We start from the raw sequence: 25,229 nt of genomic DNA on the forward strand, positions 1-25,229 counted from the left end.
TAGAATTATTTTTTCTAGTTCTGTGAGAAATGCCATTGGAATTTTGACAGGAATTGCATTGAATCTGTAGATTGCTTTGGGTAGTTTGGATATTTTAGCAATATTGATTCTTATAATCAATTAGCTTACAATATCTTTCCACTTATTTGTGTCATCTTCAATTTCTTTCATTAATGTCATAGTTTTCAGTGTCCAGATCTTTTATCTCTTTGGCCTTTTATTCCTAGGTATTTTTCTCTTTCATGTGATTATTTACCAAATTGTTTTCTTGATTTCTCTTTTTGATAGTTCATATTAGTGTATAGAAACACCACAGACTTTTGCATAACAATTTTGTATCCTGGAGCTTTACTGAATTTATTTATTAATTCTAATAATTTTTGATGGAATCTTTATGATTATGTATTTATAGAATTGCAAAAAAAAAAGGGACATTTTTCTTCTTCCTTTAAATTTGGATGCCTTTTTTTTTTTAACTGATTGGTCTGGTTGGGACTTAAGATACTATGTTGAATAAAAGTGGTGAAAGTGTGCACCCTAGTCTTGTTCCTGATTTTAGAGGAAAAGCTTACAGCTTTTCACTGTTGAGTATAATATCAGCTGTGGGTTTGTCATAGATGGTTTTGTTATGTTGAGGTACATTACCTCTATACCCACTTCATTATTGTTTTAAATCATAAATGTATGTTGAATTTTGTCAAATGCTTTCTTTTCAAATGTCTATTGAGATGATCACATAATTTTTATTTTTCATTTTGTTAATGTGGTATATCAGGTTGATAGATTTGAAGATGTTGAATTATCCTTACATCCCTGGAATAAATCTCACTTGATTATGGTGTATATCCTTTTAATGTGTTGATGATTTCAGTTTGCTAATATTTTGTTGAGGAATTTTACATGTATGTTCATCAAGGATATGAGCCTATAGGGTTTTTTTGCTTGTTTTGTTTTGTTTGTTTATTTGTTTGTTGGTGTCCCTGTCTGTATTTGACATCAAGGAATTGCTGGCCTTGTAAAATGAGTTGGGAAGCATTCCCTTCTCTTCAATTATTAGGAAGGGTTTGAAAAGGATAGGTATTAAATCTTTTTGAATGTCTGGTAAGGTTCACCAGTGAAGCCATCTGGTCCTGGACTTCCATTTGTTGGGAGGTTTTTGATTAGTGATTCAATTTTTTTAATTAGTAATCAACTTATTCAGATCTTTTCCTTCTTCATGATTTAGTATTGGAAGATTATGTTTCTAGAAATTTATCCATTTCTTCTAGGTTGTCCAAATTGTTACTGTATAAAATTGTTCATAGTATTCTCTTATAATCTTTTGTATTTTTGTGGTATCAGTTGTATCTTCTACTCTTTAATTTCTGATTTTATTTATTTGAACCCTCTTTTTTTGGTGAGACTAGATAAAGGTTTGTCAATTTTGTTTATCTTTTAAAACAGCCAGCTCTTAGTTTTGTTGATCTTTTCTATCATCTTTTTAGTCTCTATTTCATTTGTTTGCTCTTGATCTTTATTATTTCCTTTCTTCTATTCACTTTGGACTTATTCTTCTTTTTCTAGTTCCTTTAGGCATAAAAGTTAAATTGTTTATTTGATATCTCTCTTATTTCTTGAGGCAGGCCTGTGTTGCTATCAACTTTCCTCTTAGAACCGTGTTTGGTGCATTCCATAGATTTTGGTATGTTGTGTTTGTGTTTTCTTTTGTCTCTAGATTATTTTAAATGTTTTCCTTTGATTTTTTTGACCCTAGAGTTGCACAGTAACATGTTATTTGATCTCCACATATTTGTCATTATTTCATGTGTTTTTTCTTGTAATTGTTTTCTAATTTTATACTGTTGTGGTTGGAAAAGATGTTTGATGTGATTTCGGTCTTCTTAAATTTATTGAGACTTACTTGTTTTGTTGCCTAAATGTGATCTACCCTGGAGAATGTTTCATGTGCACTTGAGAAGAATGTGTATTGTGCTGTTTTGGGGTGGAATGTTCTATATATATCTACTAACTTCATCTGGTCTAATGTATTGCTTAAGGCTGGTGTTTCCTTATTGATTTTCTGGATGAATGATTTATCCAGATGTAAGTGAGGTGCTAAAGTCCCCTAATATTATTATAGTGCTCTTAATTTCTCCCTTTACATCTATTAATATTTGCTTTGTGTAATTTGGTATTCCTATATTGGGTGCATACCTACTTATAGATATTATGTCTTGCTGGATTGACCCCATTATTATTATATAGTGCCCCTCTTTGTCTTTTATTAAAGTGTTTATTTTAAGGTCTATTTTATTGATATGAATATAGCAACACCAGCTTTGTTTATGTTTCCGTTTGCATGGAATAGCTTTTTTCATCCCTTCACTCTCGGTTTGTGTGTGTTCTTCTAAAGTGAGTCTCTTGTAAGTAGCATATGGATGTGTATTGTATTTTTTATCCATTTAGCCACTCTATACCTTTTGATTGGAGCATTAATACCCTATACATTTAAGGAGATTATTGATTGGAATATACTTACTGCCATTTTGTTGATTGTTTTCTGGGATTTTTTTTTTTTTTAGTTCCTCTCTGTTTCTTTCTTCTTCTTTTTTTCTCTTCCCTGTAGTTTGATGACTCTCTTTATTGTTATGTTTAGATTCCTTTCTCATTTTCTTCTGTATTTACTATAAGTTTTTGCTTTCTGGTACTGTGATGTTTACATATATCATGCTATGTTTATAACAGTCTATTTTTAGTTAATAGCAACTTAAAGTCGAGCACATTCCAAATACCCCCTAACATTTTATGTTTTTGATCTCACAGTTTAGATATTTTTATTTTATGTATTCCTTAGCTAATCATTATGGTTTTATTTAATTTTACTACTTTTGTCTTTTAATCATTATAGTACATTTATAAATAATCTATCCACTACCTTTACTGTAAATTTACCTTTTTCAGTGAGATTATTTCTTTTCTATGTTTTCTTATTATTAAGAAGTGCCATTTCTTTACAGCTGAAAGATACATCTTTACTGTTCTTACAAGAAGTAAGAGGTTGGTTTACTAGTGATAAACTTTTGCTTGTTTAGAAAACTCTTTTTCTTCTTTTTAATTACACATGATAACCTTATGGATACCATAGTCTTGTTTCAGAGTTTTTTACTTTTCAGTACTTTTGCATTTGTCATGCCACTCTCTTCTGGACTGTAAAGTTTATTCTGAGAAATCTGCTGGTAGTCTTATGGGGTTTCCCTTGTATGTAACAATTTGTTTTCCTTTTGCTGCTTTTAAGATTCTCTTTTTAACTTTTACCATTTTAATTATAATGTGTCTTGGTGTGAATCTCTAGGTTTACCTTATTTTTAACTCTCTCAGCTTCCTGTACCCAGATATCTGTTTCCTTCTCTGGACTGGAGACATTTTCAGCCATTATTTCTTCAAATAAGTTGCCTGCCACTTTTACTATTTTTCCCCTTCTGGGACACCTATAACATGAATGTTATTCTACTTGTTGTTCCATAGGTGCCATAATTTATCTTCATTTTTAAAAATTATTTTTCTTTTTGCTGCTTTGTCTAAGTAGGTTCCATTGCTTTGTCTTCCAGCTTGCTGATCTGTTCTGCTTCATCCAGTCTACTGGATATATTTTTCAGTCCAGTTATTGTATTATCCAGCTTTGTGAGTTCTGTTTGGTACTTACATTTTCTGGCTCTTTGTTGAAGTTTTTACTATATTCACCCATTCTTCTCTTGAGTTCAGTGAGCATCATTATGACCATTACTTTGAATTCTTTATCAGGTAGGTTATTTATCTCAATATGATTAAAGCCTTCTTCTGAGATTTTGTCTTATTATTTTGTTTGGAAAATACTCCTGTTTCCTCATTTTGCTGGACTCTGTATTTGTTTTTATGTATTAGTTGAAATAGCTAACTCTCAGTCTTCAAGGAGTAGCCTTGTGCAGGTGATAAACCTTGTGGTTCAACCTTGTTTTCGCTCATGGTTGTCTCTTGAAACTTTGTGATTGTCTAAACTGCCTAATTTATTCTTGATATGTTCTTGTTGTCGAGGGTGTGCTAAGACCTGTCTGTCCTTCCATGGGGAGGAATCTCAATTAGCATCTAGTTTCAGGCTGATGGAAACCAGACACTCAGGCAGCAGCTTTTAAAGTATGCAAACATGTATAGTCCTGTGGGCTGCAATTTTAATCCCTGCTGGTCTGCAGACCAGGAGATCTGGAAGTCTCTTCTGGGTGACCGTTGCAAAATTCTGGCCTCCAGAAGAATGTATCAGCTCCTTTTGGGGGAGGTTTTGTCAAGCTGTAATGAGGCCAGTGGGATGTTTAAGGATGGTGTCTCTCTGTTTATGTTCTCACTAAGCACCTCCCTTAGCCTCTAGATGGGTGGAAAACATGAAGCCTGTCCCTTAGGCTGAAGCTCCAGACTAAGTAAATAGGCCTTTTTTCACAAGAAGACTGTGGTTGTGTTTCAGCCTGTTAACCTGTGCAGTGCCGGGGTGGGGAGGGGGGTGCATGCCAAGAACTCTCTTTCAACTGTTACATCCCTGTGGAGCTCAAGAACACCAGCACCTTAGCCACCAGGCCTAGGTGATCGAGAGGCATCCCCTGTATGGATTGTGAGCACCCACTGGTTTTAGCGAGGCAGCTGAAATCTATAAGGGGTGGGGCCCACTCAGCAGCTATAGAAAGGCAGTGGGAAAACGTCTTGACTCCGGGCACACGGGGGCTTCCGTAGTGCAGTGGGAGAGTGTCTTGTCAGTGTGTGGTGCTGGCTTTAGGCTGGGAGTGGGAGAATGCCCTGACTGCTCTTGCTAGCGACCCCAGCCAGGGAGTGGAGAAGTGTCACAAGTGCCCACGGTCACCAGTTTCATCTCGGAAGCAGGAGAGTGCTGCGACCATTGGCACTTGCCAGCCCCAGCCAGGAGTAGGGGAGTGTTTCAGCAAGGCAGCAGAATAGTGCCATGACCTCTCACCCGCACTTGCCTTAGCAAGGCGGGTCAGGTCTGAGCTTGCCCACTCTGCTACCCCCCAGTAGGGTAGAAGAGTTAAAAAAATGTGTCTCTCAGCCCTTCCAACTCCAGGGAGAGATTCAACTGTCCCCTGTCCTTCCTGCATATTCTTTTAAATTGGCAGATGAATCTGCATATTTAGTGTAGGTGCTTTTGATTTTAATTGTTTTACTTTTTAAGTTTTCATTTATTTTGTTTGACAGAGAGCACAAGTGGGGTAAGGGGAGAGAGAGGGGGGAGAGAGAGAGAGAGAGAGAGAGAGGGAGAGAGAGAGAGAGAGAGAGAGAGAGAGAGAGAGAGAGAGAGAGAATCCCAAGCAGGTTCCATACTGTCAGTGCAGAGCCTGATGGCAGTGCTTGAACTCATGAACCATGATCATGACTTGAGCCCAGATCAACAGTCAGATACTTAACCGACTGAGCCACCCAGGCATCCCTAGTCTAGGTGCTTATTAAATCCCTGGGTCTTGGGAGATATCAGTTTCCGATCATATTTTGGGTCCCTTGGACGTCAGCCCTGATGGTTTTCTAAGCCAGAAGTTTTGGGGGCTTGTCTCTCCAGTGCAGATCACAGCAGTTGGGGTTCCTGTTGTAGGGCAGCCACCCCTCACTCCTCTGGGAGAAGTGGGGGGGCTGGTGAGATGCAGGGGAGTAGAAAGAAGTGGTGAGATTGTGTCTCTGCCTCTCCTCCCTTGTTGGTGTGGTCTTTTATCCTTTGTTGTTGAAGAAGCCATTCATCTAGTTTCAGATCTTTTTCAGAGGTAATTGATCTATTTGTAGCAGAGATTTGATGTGTCTGTGGGAGGAGGTGCGTTCAGGATTTTTCTATCTTGCCATCTTGTGGAAATATCCATAAGCTTATAATTTTCAAATTGTGTTGAAATACCTTTACCCACTTTTGGGGCACCTGGGTGGGTCAGTCGTTTAAGCGTCCGACGTCAGCTCAGGTCATGATCTTGCAGTTTGTGAGTTTGAGCCCCACGTCAGGCTCTGTGCTGACACCTCAGAGCCTGGAGCCTGCTTCGGATTTTGTGTCTCCTTCTCTCTCTGCCCCTCCCATGCTCATGCTCTGTCTCTCTCTGTCTCTTAATAATAAATAAACATTTTAAAAAAAATTTTAGGTATCTTTACCCGCTTTTGTTCAAATTCTCAAAATAGTCCTTCTGAACTTAAATAAAAATTAGGTCTATAGAAACACTAATGCTTAAATTATATAGGGATTATATTAAAATATGCTCTTTACTTTTTTTATGGCATTTGTGTAAAATTGGATAAAATTTCAGGTAGATTGTGAGAGTGTAAATAATTTGTACATGTTATCACAAAAATTATAATGTAATAAATACAATGTACTCTAATTCTTATTAAGGTTATTTTGTTTTGCTTTGTGGATATGTTTTAAACCTATTACTGTATGCAGTTTGCATCAAAGGTTAAGATTTATCCAATAATTAATGTGTTCATTAATTATTAAAGAATCCTTATTGAACAATTATCATAGGCCTGCCATTATGGTAAGGTTGCCTATGCAAGGATGGATAAAATTTAGGCCTCACCCCTTAGGCACTCATTGTCTGTTGAGGGAGAGATAGACACTTGACTGTGTGACTTAAAAATATAGGGATGTACATATTCTGTGGGAACAGAGAGAAAGGAGAAACTAATTATGATTATAGGAGAAGTGGAGTAATTGTCTCAATGAGAACTAATCTTGTTCTTGTTTCAAAATTGTCTCAATATTTGAGACAAGAGCTTGGGGGAAAGAAAAAAGTAAGAGTTCTCCTACAGGAGAGAGAACATTCCAGAAAGTAGTCAAGTGGGAGCAGGGAATAGTTAGCCTAGCTGCAAATGGACTCCAAGAAAGATGGTGAGAGGCAGGGAAGGGAGCAGTGGATGTTACAGAGAGTCTTACTCCTGTGGCAGTGGGGAACTGGAGAAGATTTTAAAGCACAACAAATTTGTATTCTGGATAAATCCCTCTGGTGGCGTTATGGGGAATAAATTGAAAGAAAAAGACTGAAAGCAGAGAAAGGTATTAGGAGTCTATCAGTTGATGAAAAAAGAAGTAGGCGTAAAGTAAGGCTATGTATTCATTCATTTATTCATTATGTCAGCAAACATTTGATTTCCATCTATGCCAGGCATTGTTCTAGGCACTAGTTATTCAACACGGAAAAAAACAGACAAGATTCCCGTGCTTGTGAATTTTATATGCTAGGCAGGAAAGGATTCAGGGACTCTTTTCCCACCCTTATCCAGGACAAAGGTGATTTCTAAGTAAACCTTTGATTCATGTTGTATTTTTAATAAATTAAGAAAATGCACTCGTGTGTAGAGTGTGTGTGTGTGTGTGTGTGTGTGTGTGTGTGTGTGTGTGTGTATGGAAGGATAGATAATATATGCATGAATCTCTGTCTCTCTCTCTATTTATATATACACATATACATAAGTTTGTATATTTTTTAAACCTTCTATAGCATAAAGATACTTTTAGAAAAAATTTGAATTATTTTGCTAGGTATTAAATGCCTCTTATATAGCATTCGTATTCAAAAATCAAAAGATACAGAAGAGGATATAGTAAAAAGAATTAAACCATTCTCCCACCTTGATCCCCTAGCTACCTACCTATTCATCATCCTATAGGTAACAAGTATTTTCAGGATTTTTGTATTTCTTAAAATTTTTTAATGTCTTTATTTTATTTTTGAGAGAGAGGCACAGTGTGAGCGGGGCAGGGGCAGAGAGAGATGGAGATACAGAATCTGAAGCAGGCTCCAGGCTCTGAGCTGTCAGAGGGGGCTCGAACTCACAAATGGTGAGATCATGACCTGAGCCAAAGTCAGGCGCTTAACTGATGGAGCCACCCAGGCGCCCCAGGATTTTTGTTTTCTTTATAGAGATATTTCATACAGGTGCTAATATCAGGGCTCCCTTCTTTATAGATGCAGTGTTCTTCACTTTGCTAGATAATTACATATTAATGCTGATGGAACTACTTTTTTAACGGCTGCATAGTGTTCCATAGCACCATAATTTATTTAACTAGTCCCCCACTAATGTACAATTAGGCTTTTCCTAATATTTAGCTATTTGAAACCATGTTGCAGTAAATATTATTGTGCAGGGCTTACTAACCTTCCTTTGCCTCCCCTAAAGATCTTATCATCCTCGAAGATGCTATGTGTTTTCCTTACTTGTTTCATCTTCAATTCCCACACCCACCCTGCATGAGCACGCTAGCTCCAAAAAGCAAAGACTTTTCTTGGGTTTGTTCCCTAATATAATCCTAGTTCCTAGAGGAAGCATTCAATGGATATTTGTTGAATGAATGGATTGGCACAGGTATAAGTATATGTAGGAAAAAATAGTAGAAGTAAAATTTCTAGGCCAAGAGGAATATACATTTATAATTTTGGCAAAGATTGCCAAATTGATCTTTATACAGCAGGGTATCTCAGCCTCAGCACTGTCGACATTTTGAGCCTGATAATTCTTTGTTGTGGAGGGCTGTGCATTGTACACTGTTGAGCAACATCTCCAGCCTCTAACCATCACTTGCCATTAGATGTGACAACCAAAAATGTTTCCAGACATTGCAAATGTTCTTTGTTAAAAACACTGCTCTCGTGTGTTATACTATCTGCGACTCCCACCAACAATTATGCCAGTGACTCTTTCCTACAGCCTTGCCAATACTCTAAACATTTTGCTCTTTGAAATCTGATGGTGAAAGCTACTACCTCATAGTTTAAGCTCCCATATTAAGTCACATTTTAATAGAACTTTGGTATAATGAATCCCTGGCGTTGTATGCTGCAGTGATGAAGGTAAGTTTGATTTTCCGTTATTGAGAGAAAGAGAGTGAATATATGAAATCTAGAATCATTGGGGAAAAAATGTTATGTGCCCTTATTTTTCTTCATTAAAATATCTAAGTTTTACAAATCCTTTCTTCAGACCATTATGACTTCATGGACTGAATCTTCTCTAGAATTATGTAAATTGGCCTTAATTAATGAACAAAATTTGGAGTCAAAACACTTGGACTTGAGTGCAGGTTTTCCTAATTACTAGTGGTATTACCTTGGGGAAGTCACATAAACTCTGAGCTGCAATTTACTTGTATGAAAATTGTGGGTAATAACATTTGCTCTCTCTACATCACTGAACAATTATTTTTTTTTTTTTAGATTGTGAAGCTTTTCACAATTGCAAGGCTTAGGATAATTATTATGAAGGTTTTATGACCCACTGCTTTATCTTATGACTCATAGTGTCTCGAGAGTTTATCACTTCTCAGTGCTTCAGTAAATCCCTTCTAACTGTTCTCACTCATTTATTTATTAAACATAGGCACTTTGTACCTTACCATACCTTTGCTCCAGCTCTGTAGTCTTAAATCACTACAGTACAATTTTCTTCATAACTGAGCAAGTCCCAGACAGACTCATCAGTCATTGATTCATTCAGTGAACATGAAATAAGCACCATTATCTTCCCCCCCACTGACTCTCCTTTTCAACAGCTCCATTTTTGTCAATGTTGTTATTAATCTAGTCTTAAGGGTTGGAACTCTGTAGTCATCTACCTTGCTTGTTCCCCGTTTTACTGATCCCACATGTCATGAGCAGACTTATTATGATAGAGCACCCCCTTTTCCGTTCCCTCCCACTGATTTTTAAGCTTATGAGAGCCGCCTATTGGCTACCACATCAAATACAAGTTATTTTTTACTAGCTCTCCTTATTACCCTCACCAATTAGATCTCCTAACTACTTTTCCTTTCATTGCACCAGGCCCATTCTTGCACCTATGCTTTTCTTCATCATATTCTCTGCCCTACAGTTCTCTTCATCTGTTCTTTCACCTACCAACCAGCCCTATCTTTCAAGGCCTGTATCATTATCATTACTCCTCCATATTTTTTGTACCTTGATATTTCACCCTACTCTGATCTTCTTATCATTTAATTCGTGTTCTTATTGGCCAGTTTCACTTAGTATGTCACAGAGGATCTCAATCCTGGCTGCACATCAGACTCACTTTCTAAGAATTTTGTTATCTTGGTACCTAATCCCAGAACCACCCTTTGAAGTCATTGTAGTTTTGACATTGAGTGGCTTAAACATTCTTGTGGATATTGTAATTATTTCGTTTTTCTCTTCTTAACCAAAAAGTTCTAAGTGCCAGTAAAAATGCTAAAGGTACATGGTTAATAATTGTCTGATCGGTATTTTGAATATCAAAATGTTTCTTATTCCTTTTCTGCAAAGCCTATGATTTTCATCCCACCTCTGCCAATTTTGGCTCCATGATTTAAATAAATTGCCTGTTCTCTTTTAGCCTCATTTGTCTTCATATGTAACAGGAGAATAATATCTATGTTTCTAAGTGTTATGAGAACATGTATATACATATAAATCATAGCTAATAGTTGATAAATAGCAAGCACTTTGGCTAGTATTAACATTATACCGTGCTTTTCTGGAGATGCTGGGAACCCCTTTATCTTTCTTGCTTTAGGATTTACTATTTTATGACTTGATAAGATACGCTTATCTACATTACTATTAGAATTAGGAAGACAGGATATCAAGGCCCTATTGCAAGCTACTGTGCAATTTTTATGTCCTTTAATTACACTTTCTCATTCCAAGGAACAAATGAGTGTCCCATTTTTTTTTGACCATTCATCCACTGACTGTTCCCTTGGTTACAGTAGAATATGTACCACTACAGTTTTTTTCTTGTCAGCAGCAACTCTGAGCCACGAATATTGTAAATATACACATCCTGTTCTCTTCACATTATCAAGCGGCTCTCTCTTCCTCATAAATGCACTTTAAAGGAAGATTTTAGTTTGTTAGTTTAGCTAACTTTTATTGTACAGTTATAATTATTTCATTTAATTAAAAAATTAGGGAGTAGTAACATTATTCTATTAAATTTGGACTCATCATAAAAATTGTGCTCTTGTGAGAATTAGCAAGAAAACAGAGTATTTTGTTTTCCACGGAAGGTTGTTACATAAATTACTTTTATCAAGTTCTATGTCTTAAGTCATTTTTCATCCTTTTCTGTTCTTACTAATGAAAACATTGAAATTGCCTTTTTTAAGTAAAAAATACAAATGTATGAAAAAACAAGTATTATTTAATGACTTGTCTCCATTAAATTAGATGCAAATAATAGCAAAGGAATTAACCAAAGTGATACATTGTCAACCGTAATACAGTTGAAAATATTCAGAGCTATTAAATGGGGAAAATAACTACTTCAACCATGGACATTTATGCTGGTTTTCAGTTTCAGAGTTGTCAAAGTAATGATGGTGGCCAACCCCTCCTGCACTAGAACTAGAAACTGTGCGGGTTTCTTTGTTTTTTATAGAATTTTTTTTAATGTTTATTTATTTCTGAGACAGAGACAGAGCATGAGTGGGGGAGGGGCAGAGAGAGAGAGGGAGACACAGAATCCAAAACAGGCTCCAGACTCCGAGCTGTCAGCACAGAGCCTGACGCAGGGCTCGAACCCACCAACCGTGAGATCAGGACTTGAGCTGAAGTTGGTCACTCAACCAACTGAGCCACTCAGGCGCCCCACGGGTTTCTTTGTTATCATGCAAGTTTTTCCCATAAGTTTGTCAAACCTGAAGACGCAGCATTGCTAAACAGTGCATATTTTCAGTTTCCGAACTTTTTGTAGTTGAAATTTATTCAGATGCCAACAATACTAAGGGCTTAGGGTTGAGAAGAAAGTGCTTTTGAAAAATTTTGTGATTGTCTTTCTTACAGTAGATTGAAGGGATCAAACAGATGTATGTTTGGTTCTCCTCTGTTACATGAATATATTGACACTCACGTTATCAGTTGCTGGAAGGACGAAATGCACTTGGCATGGGGTCTGACACCTAGTTAGTGCTCAGTACTAACATTGTCCTAAAGTATCATGCTGTTTAGACATTGTCGTAAAGTATCATGCTGTTTCTAGCAGATGGTCAGAGGGACAACCCTAACTGCATCTTCTCAAGAGGCTATATTTTTCTACTTGTGATTTATATTGGACTTTAAAGTGGGATTTCTATGGGGAAAAAAGAAAAGAGGAAAGTAGTGGGGAGAGGGGGGAGGGTGGGATCACCTTCAGAGCTAGCCTCGGAGGTATCATGGCGACCGGAAACCCCCTCGCCAAGAGCATGAAAGCAATGAGGAGTCTCAAAAAGTGTCCTATTTAACTGAGTTTGTGGGAAGACACAATTGGTGGGATCAAATGTTTGGCTGCAGTTCTGGACCTATGGTAGAAGAATACTCAGTAGCCACTTAGGTTGTAAAGGGTAGACCGACTGGCTGCTGTGAGGGATTTTTGTTCTAGAAAAGTTGGAAAACTTGCAGCAACCACAGTAGGTGCCAGCTATCTTCTTCTTCAGGTTGCCAGTCACAGGGGTTACATGCAGACTGACTGGAAGAGAGTTGAAAAGATATAAACAAAGCCAAAGACAGATTAAGAAACAAGCAAATAAGACAGCACTTGAAATCAACAATATAATTGAAGAGGCAACAGAATTTATCAAACAGAGCATAGTGATATCCAGTGGATTTGTGGGAGGCTTTTTGCCAGGCCTTGCATCTTTTTTTTTTTAATGTTTATATATTTTTGAGAGAGAGAAAGAGACAGAGTGCGAATGGGGAGGGGGCAGAGAGACGGAGACCGAACCTGAAGCAGGCTCCAGGCTCTGAGCTCTCAGCACAGAGCCCCCTGCACAGCTCGAACCCATAAACTGTGAGATCATGACCTGAGCTGTGGTCAGATGCTTAACCGACTGAGCCACCCAGGCGCCCCTGCCAGGCCTTGCATCTTAAAGACTTGAACGTTCTATCACAATAGAGTCACCTGTAAGAAGAGAAGTGGCAGCAACAAGGTGTTTCTCAACATTACTAACTACCAGGTTCCCCAGGGCATCGAGAAACCGCGGAGCTAGACGATGCCAAACTCACAACTTGGTGTTTTGCTACTGAAGTTTGGCAAACTAGTATCTCCTGTAAAACAATGTATATGGTATGTATACATTAGTATTCCTGAGCAAAACATAGCTTTCATTATTTTTAAAAAATTTGCATTGGGCTACGTGGGTGGCTCAGTTGGTTAAGTGTCCAACTTCAGGTCAGGTCATGATTTCACAGTTTGTGAGTTCCAGTCTCACCTTGGGCTCTGTGCTGCCAGCTTAGAGCCTGCTGCAGATCCTGTGTCCTCCTTTCTCTCTGCCCCACCCCCACACTCTCTTTCTCATTCTTAAAAATAAATAAACATTAAATTTTTTTTGATTTGCATTTGTTTTTAAATGAGCCTAGAAAATTGGCTATAGGCATATACAGGAAAAAAAATGTGTTGAATATATTCTCCAGGGAATAGTAAATAATAAAATGAGTAAGTAAATAAATAAACAAAATAATGATAAAGCAAAGATAACAATCCTTGTTTTATTTAAATAAGATATTCTTCATTTTGCTTTATACTATAGTGCCAGTGAGTAAACATTTGTATTACAGCTTTAACATTAGGGTTCACTCTTCTTTCAGAGATATGTTTGCAGTAAACTGAAGATTTGTAATGCCCTTTTGTGGAAGGATTTAGAAGTAATAGACTTATGAATGATATTAATCAGATTTCATACAAACAACAAGAAAAGAAAGAAAGGGTTCTCTGGTTCAATTAGTCCTCATTATCTCTGAACTTGGAGATACTCACACCTGGTTTCATATTCCAGATCTATCACCTGATGGTTGGTTGATTTATGCCACATTACTAAATTTATCTGAGCTCAGTTTCCTCATCAATAAAACAAAAGTAAAAAATAGCAGGGTCACAGGGTGGTTCTGAGGATTTGGTGAGATCGTACATATAAAGGACTTTCCTTGCCTAGTTCATTTTATAAGCACTTTTTAGGCAGTAGCTGTTATCACTCCTATTTTTACTACTAACCATAGTGCCTGATGTTCTAGGTTTCTTTGTATGTCTTAGAAAAATATGGAAGAGTCGAACAGCTATTGCCCCAGAAGTGGGTTGACTTCAAAGATAATGAAGCTTAAGCATGAAGGCCCCTCATATGCACAGGACCCTTCTAAAGACTGGCATTTAATACTGTATTCTTCATTTATATTCTTTCTCTTAAAGAGAGTTTCCAAAACTCCAAAAGTTTCAGGTTCCACAAAACCTGGATCTAGGTTGTACTGACCTGAAAGTGTTTTTTTTAATTTTTTTAAATTTTTTAATGTTTATTTAGTTTTGAGAGAGAGGGAGAGACAGAGCATGAGCAGGGGGGGAGCACAGAGAGAGGGAGACACAGAATCCGAAGCAGGCTCCAGGCTCTGAGCTGTCAGTACAGAGCCCGATGTGGGGCTTGAACTCACGAACCGCAAGATCATGACCTGAGCCAAAGTCGGGCTGTCAGCCAACTGAGAGCCACCCAGGTGCCCCGTTTTTTTAAATTTTTTTAACTAAAATGTTTAAAGGAAAACCTTTATAAGGAAGTCTAAAAATTTATGCCATCTAATGAACACATTGATAGCAATATTTATATTAAATTATCATTTTAACCCCAAATCCCATAAGTTCATAAAATCTTCAAAATAATGCTGCAAGTAAAAATGGCATATTAAAAGCAATGAAAATTAGAGGTAACTAGAGCATGGCAGTAAAACGCTGAAGATATGTAATCAATGATATGGAATTGTCTCATTTTTTATAGTCAATACTTTCTAAGCTGTTTTTCATAAAGAAAATAGTTTTAACAGATCAGTGAGAAAGTTAACTGAGTAAACTTACTTAAAATAAATATCAGTCCTCTTCAAGTTGAAGTATGTCAAAAGCATACTGAGGCATAGATCTTCCAACAAATTAGCAATTAAATGTCTATTACTCACACATGCAGTAATTGAAGCTGAGAAAATTACATATTTGAAGTCAATAAAACAAACTCTGGTATTATAAAAATAAGCAAGCTGCAGTCTACAGAAAATATATTTCTGTTTAAAATGGTGAGCTTCAAGAATTTGAGAAAAAAAAAACTTAGAGGTTTTTCTGGTGACATCAATTAGTTTGAATAAAGCATTAATAAAACCACTGAACATGTCTTGGAGTTTGTATTGTTAATCTTAGTCTTTTAAAGAATTTATTGATGGGTTTTCTTAATATGCCTGTGTGCGTTGGGGCACCTGGGTGGCTCAGTTAGTTAAGCGTTGGACTTCAGCTCAGGTCATGATCTCGCGGTCCGTGAGTTTGAGCCCCGTGTCTGGCTCTGTGCTGACAACTTAGAGCCTGGCGCCTGCTTTGGATTCTGTGTCTCCCTCTCTCTCTGCCCCTCCCCTGCTCACACTCTGTCTCTCAAAAAATAAATTAACATTAAAAAATTTAAAAATAAAAAAATATGCCTATGTGCTTTGTAGGTATAAAATATAAAAAATATAATGTAAAACAGTTCAGAAAAAGTTTTTGATTTACAAGTCAAGTGTTTTAAAAATATGTGCCCTACCTTTAAAAAGTGTATATCTACTGCAAGGTAAATAAAGTGTATTAAAAATGTTTCTCCTAAAAAAATAACAAACTTTTAAAAAATTCAACATTTTGATCTTATGGAACATATGATATTAACTTTTTTAAGAAGCTGGATCTTGTAGAAATTAAATTACATTCAGTAACAGAAAAGATCCATTATTTGTCAGATATTATTACTTCAGCACTGTGGTGAGAAACTACACCCCCAATTTACAAAGAAAGAAATATAAGAATAACCAGGATTAAATAATTTTCCCAAAGATAGACACAACCAACACAAGCATTCAAAGGCTTCTTGCTTACAGTCTGTCTCCTAATCTTGTTAGGTCACATCATCTCTCAGCATTTTTAGAAAATGCCCTCTTTTATTATGTTTTCAGCAGATTGTGAATCTAATATACCAGCTTTACCCTTTTCCATGCTTTCCTTCCTTGAGTATATTTTCAGGAGAGAAATCAGTTCTAGTTTTCTGTCTCTTCCAAATAGTTAAAACCATAAAAGATCATAGATGTAGTAAATCAGTTTAGAAGCCCAATGACTTGATTGGGATGTTCAATTTTACTATAATAGCCTAATCCGAAATGTTATCTGAAATGCTTACTCCTTCACAATTTTTTCTCGGTGCTACAAAAATTGTTCATAACAAGAACAATCTTGGGGGAAAAAATAAGATGCGATGTTTCAGACAGCTTAATGGGGCTGCCACCATACTAGATAACCATTGTTTAGAGGAGTCTTGGATTAGCTGAAGGCTAGTATAGACTGAACATATTGAACAATGTCTTAAGTTGCACTTTAAAAGTCAGGATAGACAGTTCTCGTAAGAAATGAAGGCTCCTTTGACCATTATAGGTGTTCTGTGGCTAAAGATGAAGTGCCATACTAACAGAACAGAGCTTGCAATTTATGGTATTGGATTCCAAGGTGAAAAAGAAGGTTAACAATTTTGTTTTTTGTAAATTTTTTCTTTCCTAAGAACAGAAATTCCAAGTTATAGAATGCAGTATTGACAAAGCCATTTTTATACAATGCCTGGTGATTATAAGTAGGAGTTAGAGAAAATATCATACTGCTCAATATTTTGGCAATTAATTTCAGAGAAAGTCTTCCTAATGAAATCTAACTGAGTTGCTCCCTTACAAAAATTTGAACCTGATTAAATAATCTAACTCATTGATATGGTCCATTTGTAGAAGCAATTTATTAGTCTAATGGTTAACACCTGTTAGTTGAAGCTGAAAAAATGAGAAGATTTTAACTGAAAGCAAATGCAGTAAATTCTGGTTCTTTTTTTCTGGTTTCATAAAAGGTTCACACACATACACGTACACACACACACACACACACACACACACACACGCACACGCACAATCTCTTCCCCTAGACAATTTTAATACATTTTCCCTATGAGTTAAAAGCCATAAGTATCCCCACAGATATTTTTTTGCAAGTGAAATTGCTTTTCATTTGGCAAAAACTAAACCTATGATTCATAGCAGCTTAGAGCACTCAAGGCCAAAGAGTACATCTTGCTTGCTTTGACTGACATTTTTGCAGGCTAAATCAGACCTGCATGATTCAGCTGCATTGAGATTCATTATGCTGTGAGAGGGGAGATTTGGGGGTGGTGTAAAAGAGCATAAAGGGAAATTGTCTTGGAAATTGTGGCTTGTGACTGAGGTTAAAAACCAGCCACAACCAATAGGCAGCTTCAATTGGTATTATACTGAGGAGGCACCATTTTCCTACCACCACCTTTATACAAAGAGCTAGCAAAGAACATTGAGGATGATCCAGTAAAGAAAATTTTTGTGGGGAAGCAGAAAAGGGGACTTTTCTTTGCTATGAGAAATGAAGTCAAGGTAGAGAGCAAGAGTAGAGTAAATGGCTCTTTTTCTCTGCTCAGGCGTTAAGAGTAAATCAAGTGCATATTTTGTGTAAAATGAAAAGCGGAGAAAAATCCATCACCAAAAACATTTACCTAAATGTCCATCATTAGCAATTCATTCCTTCTTCAGTAGGCTTTTTCATCAGGTCCCTTTAAAATTCATATGCCCAGAAGGGTTAAAATCTTCCAATATCAGGTACTTTCCCATCCAAACGTAGTACAAGGAGAACACAAGAAAATTACTTTGGGAAGATGGGATCAGAAGAGAAAAGTGTTTATAAAGTATTACTGTAGCCAACACCCCATTTTGCTAAATGTATTTGGTTTATTTTCTCTTGGCACTGATATATAACCCAGTCATAACTGATTGTATTTAACACCAAGTACATAATATATGGTGCAAAATGAATATACCGAAACTTTTGGTACAAAATTATGAAGAATTTCAAGATGGAGAATTTCAAGAATTTCAGCAGAGCATTTAACCAGGCTTGGGGCCCTCCCAAACACAGGGCCCTGTGTAACTGCACAGGCCATATGCCCATGAAGTCAGTCTTCATTTTATTCATTATAATAGGAGAAATGGTGAACTCTAAACCAGGTTCATAAAAACATTTCATTAAAGATATTCAAATACTGACTTGTGAATTCTCAACACTAATACAAAATTTTACCCAAGTTCTTTTTAAGCTAATGGGTGGCTTTAGAAATCACTAAGTGTAACTCTTTTTATTCTGTATGACTGACCTATCTTATCTGCCTACATATCTTTCCTTATTTGCCTGACGTTCTTTGGGAATGTATAGCTGTCATGAGTTCCTACCTTATTATTTGAAGTTTGGACCCTCAGCCCTTACCTGTAAGCCTGAGATTCAAGAGCCTAGTACCCATTTACCATTCCTAACTCACGAACCACCCAAGTACATAAATTCAAGGATTGCTCCCTAGAATATCCCCCAAATAAGCGCTCGTGTAGAACATCCAGCCATTTTTCCAGCCCCAGGTTTGAGATTGGAATGTGCATGAAAGTTACCTGGCTATGCCAAATCCTAAAGGAGATTAATGAAAGCTAGGGATGGTTTCACCTCTTGGTAGAATATGTTTCACATTCCTATTCAATTTTCAGTAAACTTCTATCTAAGCCAATTTTCCTTTCTAGTATCTATTTTGAATTTAGTCCAGCAGTAGGCTGCTTTTTGATTCCTCTGTTAAGTTCTATCTCTTAATCTTTGGTTGACACTTTACTATAATTAATATTACATTAATCCCACCACTGACAGAATGCCCCAGGATTGTTTTTTCCTTATTTTGTTTTTTCAAGATCAGGTGTCACTGATAACTCTTCTGACTTTTTAATATTTTACTCAGTTGTGATTAGAGTAAATGAGGCCATTCTTTGATGTGAGGCTTTCTTTTATTCCTCCCAGCCCCATCCCACAGGCATCAAAGATGTTACATGAAATAATGACATTTTTATAATGTTGACTAATAGTCATTAGACAGGAGTTGAGAAATGAATGGCATTGAGGTTTTGAATAATCTGTTAATTTTTAATGTTATAATTTAGAAAATAATTGTAAATCCTGTTTGTGATCGGAGTTAATCATTAAAACTCTTTTTAAGTAATATGTATTGAATCACTACATTATGTCTAAGGCAGTTCTAAATACATACTTCTAAAATACTTGCTCTCTAAATTTTCCCTTCAAAAACATACAACCATAGCTTGTCAAGTTACTAGCAAGTGAATGTGAATAGTTTAGTTTAAAAATATTGAATCGTCTTTGTAATACTTGACTGGTTTTTTTTAAAGACTATTATTATATTATCTTTTAAAATAAAACACTTATATAAAATAGTACTCTTTTCCTTTCTGTGCATTGTATACAAAGTGTTCCACTACCAATAGGTCACTTTGACTTTAGGAAACAGTATTGATAATATTTTCTCTTCACTCAGAAAACGTTTACACTAAGTATCATATTATAGTGTTGGATTATTTTTCTAAAATGAAGCTTTTACAGATTTTATAGGCTTCCAGTCATAATCCAATATAACAGAATAAACATGAGGCCAAGGGTCTGTAACAAAATATGAAAAGCTATGATGTTTGAACCTAAAAAAGACAAATGTAGTATGTAGACTTCAAAATGTATAAGAAATCTGGAAGAATCAGTATAATTATTTGTTTAAGGCAAAGTGCTTAGAAGAGAGGAGACAGTAAAACTACAAAAAAAGTCAAATACTCTTTTATTGAAGGAACTTTAGTATGCTAGAGGTAACATTAAAAAAAATTTTTTTAACATTTATTTATTTTTGAGACAGAGAGAGAGAGAGCATGAACAGGGGAGGGTCATAGAAAGAGGGAGACACAGAATCTGAAACAGGCTCCAGGCTCTGAGCTGTCAGCACAGAGCCCAACGCAGGGCTCAAACCCACAGACCACGAGATCATGACCTGAGCCGAAGTTGGACTCTTAACCGACTGAGCCACCCAAGCGCCCCTAGAGGTAACATTTAAAGAGTATTAATAGGCTTTATGCTTTCTTGATGGCATAGGCAATTAGTATGTGATGGAGTCAGTTACCAAGCTTAGTCATGAATTCAAGATAACGCATCTTTAAAATAAATGGGATAGTTCAAGAGCAAATAGTATGTTATCTAGGAAGTTCAGTACCAAAATCAGATATCAAGACCTTACTTCAAAGTAGATCCTTGCTGCCAATTATATAAGGCATATGTTAATCTTGACAGAACAGTCTAGTAAAACTCAGACTCCTTAGTCTGTCATTTAAATGCCTCTGAAATCAAGTACCATTTACTCTGTTCAACCTCATGTCCCTCTGCGATTCCAGGCCAAACCTCTGTTCTTAACCATATTAAACCCGGATGTGCCTCTGTGCCATGCTCTTGCTCAGCCTTGGTTTTTTCTTATTCTCCTAAAAGTCTTCATTCTAAAGACTGAGTTCAAACTTGTATGAACCCATTCTTTCTTATTCAGGGCAACTCCATCTCCCACACTTCCATGTACCACTGGTAGAACACATAAACTTCTTGATTTTATATTTCTTGATAACCACATCATACCTCTCTCAAAACACTGTAATACTCTGAAAGGCTGTTAAGAAGTCTTACATTTCTGTGCAGTCCTCCGTGGATTCTAGCAGTACTTTAAACAAAATAGTTGAATTTGTCCACTGATTAAATATTCACTTTTTTTTTTTATTTTTTAGGGAGAGAGAGAGACAGACAGACAGACAGACATGGAGCATGAGCAGGGGAGGGCAGAGAGAGAGGGAGACACAGAATCTGAAGCAGGCTCCAGGCTCTGAGCTATCAGCACAGAGCCCCATGTGGTGCTTGAACTCACAAACCATGAGATCATGACCTGAGTCGAAGTCAGATGCTCAACCAACTGAACCACCCAGGCACCCCAAATATTCACTTTTAATGAAGGTACCACACTGGATGCTGTTTATATTACAGATAATAAAGGATCACATTACGCCTTTTTCTTTTACCATCAAATAGAAATTACTGTTTGTAGTCCTTTTCATCTTATGATGGCTTTTGCCAGAAACTTCTCTGGTACCTACCAGAAAAAGTAAAAGCAAAACAAAACTAAACTAAATCGTTATAAGTATGTGACAAAAACAACTCTTTAGGAATTTTTTAACAATTAAGTATGTATGAAAGTGCAGTATGTTTCTCGCATTGAAATAAGAGCACTTTTAGATATAGAAAGAAAATTTACTCCATAGAGGTAAAGTCACTTTTTATAAACTAGAAATTTCAGGAAGAACAGAATTCAAACATTTCCAAACAGCTTCACTATCCTCTGGATTTTGTTCAAATGAGACTTGACCAGCAAATCATTCGATTGTCTATATTTGTATTACATTATAACTAGGGTTTACGTCTAAGATTTTTCTCAGTAGGAGAAGTCTGTTTTAATCAGTGGTTCTCAAATTAGAATTGTATCAGATCCAGAGAAATGCTTGTTAAAATGAAGATTCTCAGGCCCAGTCCCCTATGATACTTTCATTTAGCTAATCTCAAGAAGACCCTGAATTCTTCCGTTTAATAAGCTGGTCTATAATCAGAGCTGTTGAGTCTCTAACCACTGTTAGAATCTCTAATCACTGAGAACTAATACTCTAAAGGACACTTTCTTTTGTTTTGTTTTCTGTAACTTTTTCTGAAATGGCAAGAGTATAGAAGAGAAAGATTAGGGATGGAGAATGAACAAAACTCAGAACATTCTAATCTGAGCTACTCAGTGAATACTGATGGGACTGTCTTCTGTGGTCCATCTTATTAAAAAAGTAATTAAGGACTTGCCCACTGTAACTTTAAGTGAGCATAACAACTGGGAAATGCCCCATCCCAGCAGGCATTAGTGGCAGAGCAGGAACCCTGGATCAGGTCAGTTATCCAGGAATCCTAATGAACAACAACAACAACAACAACAACAAAACGAGCATTTTAGAAAAATACCAATCTCTCATAGCTACCTGCACAATTGTCTTCATGACCTGATAGATACTACCAAAAACCCAGGTCCTGATAGGAGTCAGCACTGAGGATGAACTTTTCTGAATATGTGGATCGCTTTTGTTTATCACCATCACAAAACTAACTCCAAGATAACTCTCAGGATTCCTTAAGAGAGTGATATGACTTCATTGGCAAATATCATCAAGCAAATAAGTTATCACAGCAGTGTCATAACTATGGGATAATGTGCATATGTGCATAATTGTCAGAGAGCTAGGAAAACTTTAGAGCATATGAATTGTTTTATTATTTACGATCTTGAATTATAACTGCCACAGGAGATATCATAGACATCACTGACATTTTTTTAAAAAATATGTATGTATATCAAAGGAACTAGAGACAACATAAAGGGGCTATCATTTTCAAACTTGACCTACCAGCTTAAAATTGATGTAGGTAGTTGAATGCTTGCCTCATTTAAACAAACATGAGAACCGGCATTTCCACATCACATTTCTATTTTGACCGATATGGTAGAGAAAGTTTGAAGATTTGAATTGCCACCCAAAAAAAAGTTTCTAAGAAGTGTTTGAAAGCCTCTCTGATTAAGTGCCATTTGATTGAACTAAAACTCTCCTCAGAATAAGCATGAACGTTGATTAATAATTCATACTGAAAGTTTTAGCAATGAAATCTGTTGATGTCCGTAACTTATTTGAAATGTCTCCGAAGAAATGGACTGATAGATTGACAAATGGACAGATCGGTGATAAAGTTGTGATAAAGCAAATAGAGCAAAAGGTTAAGATTTGTAGAATTGGAATGACAGGTATACATATAGTGGTTACTACACTATCCTTCCAACCCTTCTGCATGCGTGAATATTTGCATAATGAGTTGTTGTCGGGAAAAGCATTTATCAGTAGAGAAGGGGAACGATCCTTTTTTTCTGGTTGGAAAGGCAGTCAACCTGCAGACTTGAACACAGGATTTATAGTCAGACAGACCAAGAGTAGAATACCTATTTTTACACATAGTGTCTATGTGACCCTGGCCATGTTAAGTGAAACACTAAGGTCTCATTTTTATCATCTGTAACAAGAGTATAATGTATATACCACCTATTGTGTGTGTAGGAATTAAATATAATATGAAATGTCTGACCCCAGTAAACAAAGAGCACAAGTTATTGTTTTTTCAAATTGTTACTAGTTTTTATGTCTACTATTAACTGAATAACAAAATAAAAATAATTTATATATCCTAATTTCCCTTAAAAATATTTCTAAATTCAAAAGATTAATTTTAGCAGGGGAATTATGACTTTAATGTTATATCAAGAAATGTAAAGTTCTTGCTAAGTAAATAATTTAGTTTCTATAATCTCCAAATTCAGAATAATCCTGTAAGATTAAGGAAAATTAATTGACACAAATTCCATGGTATGTGATGTATTTCAAGATTAATTTTAACAAACTTAAATTTAACTGTAGTTTACTGACAAGAAGGAAGGAGATATTTAGTATAAAGTTCTAGCCAACATGTTTGCAGCAAAACCATTCATTCGGGGGTGGGGGTGGGGGTGGGAATTAGCCCTGTGTTAGCTGCCGGGGAGGGAAAATGGAGCTTAATACAAGGCCCCCATCCACAAAAGAATTTCATTGTGGTTAGGAAGAAATATCTAGCCCTTGGGAAAAAGAACAATGCATGAGTTAAAAATATAAGGCATGTAACAAAGAACTATATGATTAAGAACTGAATGAATAATATAAATAATATGTGCTGAGAATTCAGAAAAGGGAAAAAATCATAATAGCTTTGAAGTAAAAATTTTGGGGATTCTGGGCCTATTTAAACCCTTTGGAACATGAAGGAAACTTCTTGAGAACATGTGGTTTTGATGGGAGACTAAATGCAATTGAATAGATAGTATTGTTCAGGCAGGTCTTTCCTAGGGAATTATGGACAGGAGGGACAAACAAGAATAGAGTATTCAACAACAATCACAAGATGAGTAGCTGAATACTATACACTTCCTTCATTTCAAGAGGTATTTAGAGTCTAGTTCATGTAAAGAATTGGGATAGTTGCTGATGGCTAATATGAGTGAGATTTGGCCGTAACTCCAAGGAGTTTGTAAGTGACAATAAGTAGAACTGTTAAATGCCAAGTGTATTCCAGGCTGCTTGGAGTCTATAAGAAGAGCTAAGAAAAAAAATCCGTGATATACAAAGTATAAAATAGCAAACACCATAAATGAAAGACGAAATGCTAGGCAAACTCAGAGAAGAGTTTTCTTGCAGTTGACATAAGGGAGATACTCATGCAGGAGGTAATAGTGAGTTGCTCTTTGAAGAGGAATGAGTAGAATGTGGACAGAGATGCAGTGAAAGAGTAAGGAGAAGAATAGTAGTGAACTAAGTCACAGAAGTAGAGCGTATACATGAAATAGAGTATATGGTTCTTTCTGGAAATCATATAGAGAGAAAGGTGGTACAAAGGGAGGGAGGCCACCAAGGCCTTGCTTGAATAACAAGCTAAGTTTTGAACTTTATTCTGTTGGCAATAGAGAGCTATTAAAGGATTATGAGCTGAGGAATGAAATGTTCAGAACTTGTTTGTTTTTACCCTGGTGGCTTGTATAGGATGAATTGGAAGAAGAAAACTCTAGGTGCAAAATGACCATAAGGCAATGAGAGCCTGAGGCTAGGGACGTAGAAAGAGCTGTCTCCAAGGATAAAAGGACATAATCTTGCAACCAGTTCAACTTCAGGAGCACAGGGACAGGAGGAGTGTACCAAAGTGCGGTGTGGTGGGAGATTCACATTGTTAGAATTTCCTAAAAATTTAGTGATAATAAAAACTCTACCTGTTTTTAGTCAGTATTATTGTTGTTCTGAATTCTCTTCTGACAATGCCCCCTTTATTGCCTGCACCCAGGGCACATTCCCCCACCACTTTCCACCTCTGTATACCGCTGCATGAGATGGAAGCAATTAAAGATCTCAGCTTAACACCTGGAATTCTGAGGATTCTTTCAATAGAAGTAGAAATTAGGAAGATAGAAGATTAGATTCGAGAATGAGTGTAATTTTGTACATGTTAAATATGAGTTACTGGTGGAATGGCCAAATAATTATATCAACCCTGGAGATGTGAGCACGGATGTAGCTCAGCTGAAAAGTTAGGGTAGAGATCTAGGTTGGGAAGTCATCTGCTGAAGGGTGGCAACTGAGGCTATTGGAATTCCTAAGCTTTGAGGACTATGACATGTAAAATTAAGT

At 36.5% G+C, this 25,229-nt stretch overlaps 1 protein-coding gene and 1 pseudogene across 1 annotated transcript in view; both read left to right on the forward strand.

Moving 5' to 3' along the window:
* Nucleotides 1–25,229, forward strand: part of ATRNL1 (attractin like 1) — a 764,129-nt gene that overhangs the window by 553,782 nt on the left and 185,118 nt on the right. The window lies entirely within an intron of this gene.
* LOC109272679 (FUN14 domain-containing protein 1-like) lies at nt 8,832–12,647 on the forward strand (annotated as a pseudogene).

The sequence above is a fragment of the Panthera pardus genome, unplaced genomic scaffold (genome assembly GCF_024362965.1).
Source record: "Panthera pardus isolate Hobbes unplaced genomic scaffold, ASM2436296v1 HiC_scaffold_22, whole genome shotgun sequence".
Taxonomy (NCBI): Eukaryota; Metazoa; Chordata; class Mammalia; order Carnivora; family Felidae; genus Panthera; species Panthera pardus.